Here is a 15,687-nt window from a genome sequence, read left to right as displayed (position 1 = left end):
AAGGATGGTTCGAGCAGGAAAATGTGAAGATCCCCCGGAGAACACCTGACACGACACCAAGTTGTTTTTTGGGGTGAGGATCAAGTTTTAGCAAGCGTCAGGGGAAACCAGGGCGACGTGGGTAGCGAAAACGAGAAAGCTGTGTGGGGAAGCCCCGTAGGGGCGTGGTGCTTCCGAAGGCTATTGGGAAAGCCTGTTCTGTTACTCATTCTTCTTTGGCAGGGAGGGAGCACCTGGACCATTCCTGGGGTGAATCCCTGTATTGGGTGCTCAGAACCCAGCTGGGAGCAGCGTAGATGTGCTGGTACAGAATTGTAAACAAGAAAAGGTCCGTGACTTGCATTAGGACAGGTAAGTGCCCGAATCTAGGGGAGAACACAGCAGGTGGCTCGTCCTATTTAAAGTCAGAAAATGCCTTGTCAGGAAAAGGAGGATCCAGATGCCCAGGAGTCTGAGTCTGGTTGCCGGGAACGGCTTTCCAAGCACAGGAACAGCATGTCAGAAGCCCAGGTGTCAGAGGGAAAATGATACCTTTGAGAGGTGTGTTTTATACACTTTTGATACCCATGTGTAAGAGAATAGTATAATGGGGCACCTGAGTGGCTCGGTCGGTTGACCATTCGACTTTTGCTCAGGTCATGATCTCACGGTTCGTGGGTTCGAGCCCCACATCGGGCTCTGTGCTGACAGCGCAGAGCCCGGAGCCTGCTTCGGATTCTGTGTCTCCCTCTCTCTCTGCCCCTCCCTCGCTCACACTTTGTCTCTGTCTCTCTCTCAAAAAAATAAATAAACATTAAAAAATCTTTTTTAAATAAGAGGATATTATTATAGTGCCCTCCGTAAGACTAATAATTTCCATACATTTTCTGGCTCCTCTCTCAACACACCAATTCCGGGGGCACCTAGGTGGCTCAGTCCGTTAAGGGTCTGACTCTTGATTTTGGCTCAGGTCATGATCTTGCCGTGTGTGGGTTCGAGCCCTGCATCAGGCTCTGCGCTGTCAGCACGGAGCCTGCTTGGGATTCTCTCTCTCCCTCTCCCTTTGCCCCTCCCTCGCTCTCTCCCTCTCTTTCTCTCATAAATAAATGTAAAAAAAAAAAAAAAAAAAAAGACCAACTCTGTAGTGGTAAGAGGCATGGTTGCTATGGAACAATTACCTACTGAACGAATGAATTAGCAACAAACAAGAGTCTGACGCCCCAGCAAGATGAAATGTAATTAGGAAAAGCAACGTAAACAGTGTGAGATCTCCGTGACCGGTCTGGAAACATACTCCTCAATCTGCCTTTTTTGCCTTTTCCCGTCTTTGTTCCGAAACGTCTCGATGGTACAATTTTATAGCGTGCTTAGGGCCCTGCCTCTCCTGTGCCACAGTGATTTTTTTCTCAATTCACAAAACACCCCGTGCCTTTTAGACGCCAGTGATGCGTAGACACCACGTGCAAATGAAGATAGTGCATAGACCACCCGTAAAGAGCATCCGCTCTGGGATTCAGAAAGCCCGGGTTTTGTCAGCAGCTTACGGGTCACCACCAGCGCGACTTTGAGCCTCAGAGCTCTGACTGTCAACGGGGATCGGGTGCTCAGCTCTCAGGCGGGCTGTGGAGGGAGAAAGCCCCGGAGAAGCATCCAAAAGCCTCACACACGGCGTCTGCCCTCTTCCTTTCCTCGCGCTGTGCCCTGAGCAAGCCCCGCTCGCGGAGACGAGGGCCTCGTCGTGAAGGAAAAAGGGAACTATTCAAAAGAAAGAGGAAAAGGAGGAGGCGGGCATCCTTGACACGGCTCACCGGTGGGCTCGCCGTGCCAGCAGCCAGGAGGCTCAGCCAGTTTCTGAAATGGTTTCGAAGGGGCTGGAACGCTTTCCGCCCCAGAGCTGAGTTACGCTCACTCGCTTCCTGCCTGGGCCGTGTTGGCTGTGAGGCTTCCTGAAGGGAGACAGGCCAAAGCACTCAGAGAGCTTCCCGAGGGAGGAAGCCTGACTCCACAGAAGCTGGAGGCCCCGGGAACTGGACGGCAGAGGGGGTGTGGGGGCCCAGGCCCGGCTGGTGATGCAGGCTCCTGCTGGCGATGGGGACGTGGGACTCCAAGTGGCCTGCCACGTCGGGGCAGGGGTGGGGAGTGTGTGCACAATAAAGGGCATCGTGTATTCCTTCAGCGCCCCTGTATTCCCGGTCCTCCACTAGGCCCACGTCCTTGGCCGCTTCCTGGGGTGGAGAGGGGTCCCAGCTGTACCCGTGTATTGCGTGCACACTGTGTTTCTGGAGCTGAAAGTCCCATAAATTATAATCGTGGCCAACCCACACTGCTTACTCTACGGCGGGCTAAGGGCTTGGCATAGTTGACCATTTAATCCTCTCTTAGCCCTGGAGTCCACCAGCGTTGTCCACAGGCAAGGAAACAGAGAGATCGAGTCAGGTAGCCGGAGAGTAAAAGCCACGCGGGGCACGGAGCCCCCTCTGCGAGCCAGAAACGCGCTGGGCCCCCCAGTTCTAGCGTGTGAGCCCGGAGTTGGGCCCTCCGGTTTGCGTTCAAACCTCCAAATCAAGCGGGGCCTCTCAGAGAAACGCTGAGTGGTGGGTACCAGGAGCTGGGGGGGGAGGGCCCCCTGGGGGTTCGGAGCTTGAGTCTGGGCAGCTGGGAAAGTCAGTTCTGGAGGTGGATGGCAACACCACAGTGACAAACCGCCTAATACCCCTGACCCGCTCGCTTCAAAACGGTTAAAAGGGTAAAAAAGTTACCTGAGGTAGATTTTACCACAATAGAAAAAGGTTTTTTTTCACAGGTACAGGGGAATCTAGCGTAGCTCTAGAAATGTTCGCCACATTGCACAGGCAATGGGTCCTCCTTCATTATAAAAGGAATCGTTAGCGTTGGAAACTGAGGTATAGATTTTCCGTAGACCGGGAGCCCTCGATATAACCAGTTCCCTGTCTAGCTGAGTCAGTTCTGTTCATTTGTTGGTGGGGGGGGGGGGGGGGGGCGGAATGTGTTAAGTGAAGCATTCAGGGTCCTACCGACAAAACCACGGGGGAAAATCCGGGCCTCTGAAGGTAACACAACGTGCTCTCATACAATGTGCTGTCCTTTAGCAGCAGGGAATTTTCCAAGTGCTCTAGAGACAGCATCTGGGGAGGGAGAAGACTCTTGAGGGAGCATCCCCCATTGTGCCTGAATCCTCACGTCTGCCTCTGTGTGGGGGCTGAGGACACTGACAGCCAGGGGGTCAATCGCCTTGCAAGGCGGGGGACAGGAGCCTTACGGCCCGGGGCAGAGAGGCCCCTGGTAAGCAGTGAATCACCTCATTTGGAATGGAGAAAAATCCCAAACGTCACCTTAAATGAAGTCACCCCTCATTTCTCGAGGAAATCGAGGTTCCAAGATAGGGTGGGGGGCTGCCCCATGTCACACAGCTTGTTGGCATCTCAGTAAACAATCTTCTTCCTTCTTGCCTTTTCTCTGCCCCTCAACAAATATTTACCAAGGCCCTTCTCTCGGGCGGTGGCGTAGGGAGGTGTGTAGGAACACGGATTCGAACCGGCCCGCGGACCACACGATTCATTCATTATGTGACCTTGGGCAAGTTGCTTAACCTCTCGCCTGCCAGTGTCTCATCGGTAACATGGGGATGTGAGGATTCCAGAACTGGCCTTGCAGGATTCTTACGAGGATCGCCGTGGTGTCACGACGCCCTAACACGGGCACCGGGCGTTCAGCAAGCTCCGTAGCTGTCTGCTGTTGGTCGCTCCCGGGTCCCCAGCGCAGGCACCATGGGACGTGGGAGCCGACGGAAGAGTTGCATCAGCTTCGCGGTTTTGCCGAGGGTCACCCTCACATCTCCAAGCCTCCTGTCCGGGCCTGGGCTCCGCCTGGGGAATACAGACAGAACCAGCTCCACTCGGGCCACCAGGAAGCCCGCGTCTGGCAAAGACGTTGACAGAAAAAGCATCGTAAGGCAGCCAGCAGGGGGGAATATTACACGTGTGTTACTAAGTGAAAAATTATAACGCCCTACGAATTACCTTCAACAATAGTGTCCTGCTCAGTGTCTTTGCTTCCCGTTGCTGGGCAATAAATTCCCACAAAGTCGAAGGCTTAAAACAACACCCGTATTTATTAGCTCCCGGCTCAGGAGAACAGAGACGTCTGGGTGGAATCTGCTGGGATCTCTTCACTGGGTCTCGCAGATAGGGACTCACATCTGGGGCCTCTGGGGAAGAAGCTGTCCCCAGGCTCATTCGGGTTATCACCAGAACCCAAGTCCCTGTGGCTGTAGGTCTGAGCTTCCTGTTTGTTGTCTTTCACCCACGGCTGCCATCTGCTCCTAACGCCACCACGTTCCTTCTCTGCCTTCAAACCAGCAATGCCAGATCCAATCCTTCCTACGCTTGGAACCTCTCTGACCTCCCCTTCGGCCACCAACCAGAGGACACTCCCTGCCTTCAGCGGGTTCATGTGATTGGATCGGTCCCGCCTGGGTAATCTTCCTTTTGATGAGCTCACAGCCTACTGGTTAGTCCCCTCCGGGACACCGACAAGACCTGTTTGGCCCTGTAACTCACCTAGCCACGGGAGTGACGCCTGGTCCTATGCCCAGGCTCTGCCCAGGCTCCAAGGGAGGGGGTCCCTAGGTGTCGCCGGGTTTCATCGTAGGATTCTGCCCACCCACCGCGGTCGGGCTGGGCCAGGTCTTGTGTGGCAACAAGCAAGCATTAGTCCGCACCACGGTGGGCTGGGCTGCCGCCCTGGGTCCTCTCCACCTCGGGGTGAGCCTGAGAGAACAGCCACCGTCCATCTATGACTCGGGCGGTCCCACAGCAGACAGGAAGAGTGTCACCCAGCATGGACTGGCTCCTAAAGCTTCTGCCTAGAAGTAAAGCCCATCACGTCCTCTTCTGTGTCAATGCACACAATAACTCACATGGCCACGCGCAACTTGAAGGGGGCAGGACGCTCAGTCCCAGCGTGGGTCTGGGAGAGAGGAGCCTGGACGGATTTGGCGGCCAGCACCCGTGACAGCCGTAAGTAGTGAATCATGGAGAGAGAGCAATGGTCGTGAGCATCGGCGCCATGCTGGGCACTCGGGTCGGGACTGTGTTAGCCAGAACGCTTCCATCTGCGAGACAGAGAGGAAGCCTCACTGAAGCCAGAGCTAGCAAAACCCAATACTTGGTCCGTAGCCGGAAATGAGCCCGGGCAGCTCACAGAGTCCACCCAGGAATTGCAGGACTCTGCCTCTGGAACCGGATCAGGGATGTAGCTCTGTCCAGACTTTTCCTCCGTCCACCTGCCCGCTCTGCTCATGCACATTCTAGCCACACCTGCCCCTCCGGTGGAGACCCCGGCCCCAGGGCAGGAGACACAGCTGCCTCGGCCACAGTGGAAACTTCGGTGGGATGAGAGAGAGGCTCTCTCCCCGTCCCCGCCCATCGACCCCAGGGAAGCACGTGGGTCCCATGCCCATCACCAGCGCCAGAGCGGCGAGGTAGGAGCTGGCCCAAGACGGAGAGAAAGAGCAAGGTCTATCTAAGCAGCAAAGAAAGGAAAGATAAAGAAAAAGAACAGCCCGGCCCCCACAGCCACCCCAGCTGCTTCATGTTTATTTAATCTTCACGGAAACTCGGCAGTAAATGTTATAAATCCCACGCGTCAGAGGCAGACGAGGGATGACAAGATTTGCACACATAATGCCATTTGTTCACATCATTGCAGAAGTGAGACTGAAAGTCTGTATTACTCCAAAGCCTCTGCTCTTTCCGCTAAGCCAACCGGGACTCTCCTTAAAAGACTCCTTCTGAGTCCCTGCTGCGTAAACAGGCCCGGGGAAAACATTTGGGAGAACTTGTCCGGTACACTGGATCCCATTAAAATTTGATTCCATGTCTTGGAGGCTTATAGAGGGGTCTGTTGTCTAAAACATGGGATTCTTTTTATACTCACTGCCCAAAAGCCAAGCCCTGCCTTAGTGTTTGTCTTCATTCCTTCACTCGGGACCCTGCGGGCCAACTTTCCTCTCGGGTTTGCCAAGATCACCAGTAACACGCTCAAAAACACATCACCTAAACAGGGGGACAAGTGTTGCTTTTAATCAAAGGAAAACTGACATCAACAGGAACGCTGGGGGTAACGTTGTGGCTAGTCGTTCAACCCACCCCCACCTCAAATACCTCCTGGCTGTCACTGCCGGGTCAGGGCAGCACGGGCGTCCCCGGATCCTGGCTTCTGACCTCAGAACGCAGGCAGGCAGCGCGGAGACCCAGAGGTGGCCCCTTTGCCAGAGAAGTGGCCTCCAACGCTAGCCTCTGAAGTTAGCATCTCAGACTCTGTTTTCTGAAGAAGCTGTCCCTGGGCACTTCCTTTTGGACGCGAGGCAACGGGGATTTGAGAACGGCCACGGCCATTTCAACCTTGGCTGCCGTCGCAGACCCAGGACAGGAACATAGGGAACATTCGGGAAAGGTGCGATTCTGCATCGGAGCCAAGTAACAAGGGGGCAGGAAAACAGCGAGTTGGCTCAGGAATCTCCCATCAGCCCTGGGGCCAGGAACAAAGAGCATTCCCCTGGTTATTACCTGCGTCACTTATCGGAATCTGCCAGTCTGAACAGCGAGAAGGAAAAGGTTACATCCTTTTTATCTAGAGGTCCTAAAAAAGGAGCCCCAGGCTATCAAGGTGCTAGGTCACAAGACAAGCAAGGGCAGGGTCGGCTACCAGCTCCAGCCTTTCTTTAGTAGTCAGGGGCAGACGTTACATCTCTGGACAGGGATGACGTACCATGTGTCCCGCACTCTATCGGCAGCCACTTTGTGACCACACGGGGGCCTGGCTTCAGGATGGAGCAGACAATATGCGTGTCAGGAAAGGTTTAACCAAAGAGGCAGAAGAAAGACATAGTAAGGGATTCACTATAAAGAGTTGGCTGACACACTTGTGGAGGCCAGACAAGAAAGTCCAAAAGGAGTAGGGCAGGCCATCAGGAAAGGCAAAGAGGAACTCACAGGATGGGCCGAGGCTGCTCCACAGGCAGAAATTGTTCTTCTTCAGGGAAGTTCTTCTTCATTTTCCATTCTACTCCTGATATCATTCAACTGATTGAATCAGGGCCACCCAGAATATCTCGGACGATGTCCCTCCCTTAAAGCCGACTGATTATGGACTTTAATCACATCCACATATATCTTCACGGAGACACCTGGTTTTGTGTTTGACTGAATAACCGGGAACAGTAGCCTCAAGAAGCTGACCCATCAGAAGGCCATCATAGCGTGGAATAGGGAGGCAGGAAAAGATGATTTCTTAATGATGTCATTGAGTCCCTAGATCAAACCATTCCCGAGCTCCATGCTACCATTGCACTTTCCAGGTACACTTTCCAGAAATTTAGCCTTTGGCTTCTCAAGCTGTGTCTTCTGTAACGTGCCACCTACAGTCCTAACTGACCCAAGAGGGACCCAGAATAAGGAGGTGACAGCCTCATTTTGATCAAACTTCTCAAGAAGGGCTGTTCCAGTCTGCGTCCCAGATGGTATGAAACCCAGTGACACACACCAGGGTGAATAAAGGGGTGGTCGTCTCCACTTGGAGGGAGATGTTTACTGAACATGTGCTCCGTGTTGGCCCCAGACCCCATGCTGTGGACATAAAGACACAGTGGACACTTGCTCTGCCCATGGGGATGGGTAAGCAGACAGACAACAGCCAGAGAGGACAATGCCGTGGCAGAGCAGGGGAGGGTGATGGGTCTGGGGGAGATGGTCGGGCAGAGGGGACCCAGTCCAGCCTCTGTGGGTCAAGGCAGGCTTCCTGGAGAAAGCGGCACTGCAGCTGTGAATGGAAGGGTGAGAAGTAGCAAACCCGGGACACTAGGTGAGGGAACGGTGTTCCAAGAAGAGGGAATAGCATATTTGAAAGTTAAAGGCCACTTGGGTATGGTGACTACAGACCCTTGCGACTACTAATGCTGTGTGGTTTGGAGTAAGTCACTCGGCTTCTCTGGGCCTCGGTGCCCTCAAATGACGACGGTAAAATACATACACTGACATTTGCCCTGGCCTCAGAGCAAGGCAGCACTTCCAGAGTGAGTTATCATCATCGCCACCAGGAAGAGACTGGAGAGGAGGCCGGAGACCTCAGAAGGTCTTCCAGGCCTCGGGGAACCAGGGGAGCCCTTGAAACGGGCTGGCGAGAGAGGATTTCTACTCCAGGCAGAAAGACGTTAATCATGATGCGATTGTGGGAAAAGATCCGGAAGCCACTTCCGCGGGAGACGTTTGCTCTGAAAGAGAGCCGACTCTGTCTGGAGGGGCAAGGATGGGTGCTTGAGCACAGACTGAAGAACAGGGGTGGCCTTAGGATCGGGACAGGGCTGTTCTGCGGAAGAAGGGAAAGCAGTTTTAAGCCAAAGATGGGAGCACAGGGGAGTCATCACAACTCACCTTCACCTTGGGGAAAATCTGCATCGGCCAGAGCTGCCCCGAGCCTGGAGAGTGGCCCCAGCAGGCAATGAGTTCCCCATCCAGGGAGGTATGCAAGCAGGCTCTGGAGGCGCACTTGACAGGAAGGGGGCGAAGGTGAGCTCAGCATCTGGAGCTCAGGGTGCAGGAGAAGCTTCTGATCTGCCCGAGGGGCCCCATCCACAACCGCTCGCTCACCGTGTCCCGAGTGAGACAAGGCTGGATCTCCTAGCGACATGTTTATCTGGACTTCAAACGCACTGACGACTCCTGTTTTCCAGCACACCATCCTCTCCATCTGAATGGTCCAAGGACTTGTTTGGGTGCCTGGGCTTGTTTTTCTTCCCTGCTCTGAATCTGAAGCTCATTCGATGGAACCATCCAGAAGCCCTGGAGCCTTTCAAAGCAGGCCTGGCGTCCCTGGCTGGGCCCGCTGGTCTGCCAGGGAGGCCCACGCCGTAGGCACTCCATGCAGGGAGTGAGGGACTCCTTCATCCAGAAGAAAACCACCTCTCTGTTTGCTGCCCGCCCAGCTCCAAACCCACACAGTCCCATCCTGTCCGGGAGGGTGCCCAAGAGACTGTCCCCAGGTCATGTCGATAAAAGTGTTGAGAGAATCCACTCCCACTTGCAAAACAGGAAGGCGTGGCTGTGATCCCAGCCCAGGGCTTTCACACCGGAAAGCTAGATAAACAAGACCTCGGGCCTGGAAGGGACAGGGGTGGTGCTACTCTGTGTGTGGACAGGGGATGCGCGGTACCGGTCAGGATGGGATTTCTCGGGGCAGATGCCGCAGGGAGAGGCAGGGGCAGGACACCACACTCCTTTGTACCCTCCCTTGCAGCCCGAGAGCCCTGGGAGACCTACAGACACAGGCCCGGGTTCCTCATGAGCCTTGTGACCTCAACCAGTTTCATGTCCCCCGAGACCTCTGTTTCTTCGTCTGGGAAATGGGAATGACCCCACCCACTTGATGGACTTTCCGTGGGGCTCATGGCACTTGTGACAACAGCCGGGATAGCTGTCACAGAAACGGTGTGCAGTGACGCTCGGTGTCGAGTAGGTACCTTCCTCTCTGTGACAACTCCTCTCCTTGCCTGTTCTCTGGTCCCCCTTGGGCAGCCCAAGGGCCCCAAGTGCATCTCTGACCGCGAGGATCTTGCTTCTCGCAGGAGGACAGGGCACAAAGCCCCGCCTCGACCCATTTGCTTCCAGCTTTCCCACCTCGGGCCAGTTGCTGGAATCCTCTGAGCCTCAGTTTTCCCACCTGGAAGATGGGGCTGTTTTCGGCGCCCGCGCCCCCACAGGGACACTCGTGTGCGTAGAGACAGTGACATTAGCTCAGCCAGTGACACCAGGTCTGTGTCCTTTATTCCTCACCGTGGGCCTCTGAGCTAGGCGCTCCTGTCATCCTCATTTCACAGACAATGAGAGGGAGGCAAGAGCCAAAACACCTGCCCAAGGGCGTCACCGGAAGTGGGCCCCTCTCTGAGGGGAGAGCTCATCCTTAACTGGGTCTCTGTACAGGAGCGTCACCCGTAGAGCCTTGTCACTAAAGGAGCCACTGCACATTCGGAGAAACCACGCTTCCCGAGGGTCTGCTCTGTACCGAGGCCTGGGCCAGGGGCTTGAAGTGCTCCCGGCTTGGGGGTGCTCACACATCCCCCCAACCACAGGCACGGGAAGAGCCCGTCTTGCAGACGCAGAGGCGCAGCCACTCCAAGGGTAAGTGACCCCCTAGGCTTCCTCTGGGTGGTCAGTGGTGGGTGGACACGTCGACACCGGGCTGCCTGACCCCAAGCCCCTGCATCACTGGTGCTCAATCCCTCACCTCCGGCCCCCCTCCCTCCCCCGGCTCTGCTCTGGTTTAACAACAGGGTCCCCACCCCAACTGCGGAGCCCGAATGCCCACCCGTCACCCCGAGCGAAACTCCGTCCTTGTCTTCCTGTGCTCCCCCACCCCCTCACCAACCGGCCCTGCCTTTTCAGGAGCGCCCCTGCCAGCAGAGAAGGTGTGGGAGAGGAAGGGCCCCCCCACCCCCATCCTTTCCAGGTGTCCCCAGGCGGGCCGCTCCTCTCACAAGGCGGTGGGGGGTGGGGGGGGCTTCAGGTCTGAAAGGATCCAGTGTCCAGGGCCAGGTGGGTGTGCTCTGTGGCCTTGGCGGGGGCCCACAGGAAGCGGAGGAGGTGTGGAGGACCACCCCCAAGCCGCCGCTTAAAGGGGCGCCTGCCGGCCACAGGGGCGCAGGGAGGCTGCCTTAGCACCATGACGCCCGGGCTGCTCCCACTGCTGCTGCTGCTTCTGGCCGGACCTCCCGCGGCACAGCCCGCTCCCCCGACCTGCTACTCCAGGATGCTGAGCCTGAGCCGGGAGGTCACTGGGGACGCCCAGCGCTTGCAGGCCATGGAGCCCTCGGTGAGTCCCCACCTGCCCTCCGCCCACCAGGAGGCTCCGTGCAGACCCAGTCTCCCAAAACGTGCCTTTGGGCCAGGAAAACACACACACACACACACACACACACACACACGCTCTTTTTCCTTTCTTTTCTGGTCAATGTTTATCTCAAGGGTTTGCATTTTATTCCCATCCTACTAAGTAAGATAACAATGGTTTGCATCTCTTGTGTTTTGACTAGAAGGGAAATCTATCCAAGACCTCACAAGGTCTTTGTTTGTAAGTTGCCAGCAGCAATGAGAGGATCTGTTGTAAAATGAAATAAAAGCTCCCCAAGGAGCCTAGAGCTCCGGAGTTGAGGAGGAACACAGAACTAAGCTCATTGCCCTCACCGAGCCTGGAGATGGTGAGCGTGGGCTGAGGGGGTGACCCCCAGAACGGGTCCCTGCTGCAGGACCCTGGGCAAAGCGCTCGGCCCCTGAATCTCAGTGTGATGGGCTGTGGAGGGGAGGGGGGCGGGTAGAGAGCCCGCCACCCTCTTCGGGCGATGTGAGGGTAAAGGCGTGAATGAGACAGGCTTGCGCAGTGCGCGGGGCGGGGGTCGCCCCAGGAACGTTAGTGCTGTTATCACTGCTGTTTCAACAGGCAGACCCAGGGCACGGTGGGGGCAGGAGGTTCCAGAAGAGCTGCCCAGAGCTAGAACCCGGGTCCCCTGACCGCTTGTCCCGTAGAGAAACAAATGAAACCTCATTAAGAGCTTTGAAAAAATATAAAGTGTCTCTTCACCCAGCGTAAACACTTCAAACAAAATGTAATGTTTCTCAGATGTGGGATTATGATACCCTGACACCTTTTTTATTTTATTTTATTTTATTTTATTTTATTTTAAAACTTAAATAATGTGAATTTTTTCCCTAGTTATAAAAGGCATATATAGTAGATCCCCCCTCATCCGTGGATTTGCTTTGCGGGGTTTCAGTTACCTGTGGTCAACCGCGGTCAGCTGCGGCCCCAGAGCAGATGATCCCCCTTCTGACGTATGGTCAGAGGGTCAGTCTATTCTAGTATGTTGTTGTCATTGTTCTTTCATTAGTAGTAACTGTTAATCTCTCACTGAGCCTAATTTATAAATTAAACTTTATCTGGGCTCATACTTATGTATTGGAAAAAAAATATGATCTATAGGGTTCAGTATTATTTACGGTTTTGTGCACCCACAGGGGTCTTGGCATATATCTCCCACATATAAGTGGGGCCGGGGGGGGGGAATACTGTGCTTTATAGAACAGTTGGAAAAAGCACAAAGGACAGAGAAGAAAATAAATATCACTTGCCATTCTACCACTAGCGGTAACAACTGCCATAACATTCTCGTGGATAGTATTACAGCTTTCTGACCATGCATAGGTAATCAAATCCATGCGTGTGTGTGTGTGTGTGTGTGTGTGTGTGTGTGTAAAATCAGATCAAGGAAGGTGTGTATGGGGTTGTATGGCTGTTGGGAGGGTGGCAGGGAGCCTTCTGTGACCAGCCGATGTTGTGTGCCCGTGGGCATCATGGTAATCCGTATCCCTTCCCGCAGGAGGCGTGTGTGAGGTACCTGCCCAGGCTATACCTGGATATACATGTAAGAGGGTCTTCCTGCCTGGGGGAGGCATGGGGTGGGGAGAGAGCCTGTGCAGAAGGGCGCAGGGGCGCGCAACTCCTGTCCCTCTGGCTGCTGACGCCTCCGTGACCCTACCCCTGCTGTCCGCTCCCAGAACTACTGCGTGCTGGCCAAGCTGCGGGACTTTGTGGCTTCGCCCCAGTGCTGGAAAGTGGCCCAGGTGGATGCCTTGAAGGACAAAGTGCGGAAACTGTACACCATCATGAACTCCTTCTGCAGGAGAGTAGGTGGCACTACTGAAAATTCCTTCTCTGCCTGTGATCAGCCAAGATGCTCAGCCCAGGGCTCTTAGAAGAGGAGGGTGGGGGACAGGGATGCTCCGGAGATGAGGAGAAAGGAGGAGAAACATTTATGGGGTGCTTTCAGTTCACAAAGCCCTTCCTCTACCATCGTCACCCTTGGTAAGTGACGGGCACTCAGGACAAGGCCGTCCCCTCCATGAGTCACAGTGGTGTGGGGACAACATCCAGGGCCATATGCTAAACCTATGAGACAGACTCAGCCAGGAGCCAAATGGGGCAGGGATGGGAAGAGAAGGCTATGAATTCGGGGAGCTCCGAGCACTGGGGTCAGAGGAGACTTTCCAGAAGAGGGGCTTCAGATGCTCTGTAATAGGAGGCTTCTGGTAGGAGAGGGGAAGGAGGCAGAAAAATGCAGAAAACGTAGAACACCAAAGCCTGAGCACTAGACATAGAAAGCAGAGTCGTGTGATCCCCGGGGGCACAGGCTTCCGCATCAGACAGACCTGAGCTCGGGTCCGTCTTCCTGCTTCCCAGATGGGAGCCACTCGTCCCTGCTCTCAGCCACACATTCCCCATTTGTGAACCAGAGACGCAATGATGCCCACCTCACGCCACCATTGGAAGGATACTGGTAATAACGACTCCCCAACCATGGGTGCGGGTCGCTGTAGGAACTCCATTGGTCCTAAGACGTTAGCGAAGTGATCACTCAGAGAATTCCTAGCACCAGGCCTGGGCCCAGGGTAAGTTCTCAGGATACATGATTAGCTATTTGGTTCCATTTGTTCGTGAATCAAAGATTTGCCATGGATTCCCTCCCCACTCCCATTTCCGTCCTCATTCCCCTCTGCCCTTGGTCTGTGGGGTGGGGTGGGGGAAGACAGGGAGAAGATACAATTATAATACAGGATTATTTATATTTCTAATGCAGTATGATATCACGTTCTTTGGGAGCGTGAAGACGTGGCCGGTTCTCCTCGGGAGAATAAGGGACGGAAGTTTTCACACAAAAAGAAATAACCGAACAGTCTTTGAAGATAACCAGGAGTCCTATCGTCATGCATGAGCTCTGGGGCCACATTCGGTAACATTCTTGCTCCTTGCACATCTTTTTCAGGATTTGGTGTTCCTCTCTGATGACTGCGATGCCTTGGAATACCCAGTCCCAGTGACCACGGTCCTGCCAGGCCGTCAGAGATAGGACAATCCAGAAAGAGAGCCCAAGGGGACCACAGTTATGTCAGCTGCCCAGACTCGGTGGGCTAAAGCCATGCGCCCTGGCAGGTCTCTCTGTCACTATAGTATAAGAAACTGTCACGTCTCTCCACCTGCTGGAAAGCAAGGTGCGTGGGCCTCCCCCAGAACCTACCTTGAAGACAGAAGTCTTGCTTTCATTTCCGCCTGGTTTTGTCTTGGCCGGATGGTTAGATGCACAAGAATGTGTATTTGATCACTGAGAAGGAAAGGGGAAATCAGCTTCTCTTGTATGAACATCTAGATTGAGAGCAGGCAAAACAGTAGCTTTGTATTACTGCTTTAATGTAGTACCAGTAACATTTTTCCTTCTTGATAGGTTTCTGCGTACATGTAGCCAATCTTCTATTTCTTACCCTCTCCCACCATCAACTTTCATTTTTAAAGAAATTTCACTGCCAAATAAAGTGTATCTGCAAGGTTCATAATCACATAGTGCTGATGGGAACCACTTTTTCTTTGAAAGGTGATGAAAATCAAATAGACACTGTCTTCACCGGGAGAAACACGTGTCCTGCAGTATTTGTCCAAGGTGGACATGGAATTGTTTATTTCGCGGACTTTCTAAAAGTTGCCGCTCTTCGCGAGGTGCACTGTTCTCCCTCTTTCCATCAAGCATAGTGTTTCTGGGTCTGTTTCAATCCACCTGCATGAATGTCTGTCCTTAAAGCATTGAGACATGCCCACCATATATATTTGGGGGCAGACTGTACCTTGTATCATACCCACAGGTAGTGCAATGTCTGGCACTTATCACAAACACCAGGTCACTGGGTCCTTGATTGCTGCACCAGCAAGAAAAATAAACACGTGAGATTACACGAGACTCAAAAGCTTCTGCACAGCACCGGAAACCATCAACAAAATGAAAGGCACTTATGGGATTGGGAGAAGATATTTGCAAACCATGTATCTGATAAGGGGTTAATATTCAAACTGAGGAAGGGACTTCTGTAACTCAATGGCAAAACAAAAACAAAAACAAAAACAAAACGCGAACAAGTAATCCAATTTCAAAAATGGACAAGGGACCTGAATAGACACTTCTCCAAAGGAGACATAAAATGGCCAAAACGAACCTGAAAATATGCTCACCATCACGAGTTATCAGGGAAATTCAACTCAAAACCACAAGGAGACATCACCTCATACCTCTTAGGGTGGTTTTTACCAAAAAGACAACAGGGAAGGATTGGTGGGGATGTAGAGAAAGCAGAACCTTGTACACTGTTGGTGGGAGCGTAAATGGGTGCAGCCATTAGGGAAAACAGTATGGAGGTTCCTAAAAAAATTAAAAGTAGACCTACCAGGTGACCCAGCAATCCCAGGATATATAGCTGAAAGAAACAAAATCAGTATCTTGAAGAGATATCTGCACCATGCTGACTACAGCAAATTCACCATAGCCAAGATATGGAAACAACCTAAGTGTCCATCCACGGATGAATGTGTGAAAATGTGATGTGTGTATGTATGTATATGTACACACACACACACACACACACACACACACACTGAAATACTATCCAGCCATGAGAAAGGAAGGAAACTTTCCATTTGCAGCAACATGGATAGACCTTGACTTGAGGGCATTACGTGAAGAGAAATTAACCAGATAGACAAAGACAAATACTGTGTGATCTCACTTATATGTGAACTTTTTTGGGAAAGGGGGAGCCT

At 53.4% G+C, this 15,687-nt stretch overlaps 1 long non-coding RNA gene across 1 annotated transcript in view; it reads right to left on the bottom strand.

Annotated features, from left to right (window-relative positions):
* Nucleotides 1–4,092: 4,092 nt before the first annotated feature.
* The window catches only part of LOC128314593 (uncharacterized), a 14,576-nt gene continuing 2,981 nt past the window's right edge, over nt 4,093–15,687 (bottom strand). The window contains exon 2 of the long non-coding RNA XR_008296427.1: nt 4,093–15,687. This exon is cut by the window's right edge and continues 2,304 nt beyond it. This is a non-coding gene — a long non-coding RNA (uncharacterized LOC128314593).

The sequence above is a fragment of the Acinonyx jubatus genome, chromosome B1, assembly GCF_027475565.1.
Source record: "Acinonyx jubatus isolate Ajub_Pintada_27869175 chromosome B1, VMU_Ajub_asm_v1.0, whole genome shotgun sequence".
NCBI lineage: Eukaryota > Metazoa > Chordata > Mammalia > Carnivora > Felidae > Acinonyx > Acinonyx jubatus.
Note: the sequence above shows the minus strand (reverse complement) of the source record. Positions and strands in the feature narration are given on the sequence as shown.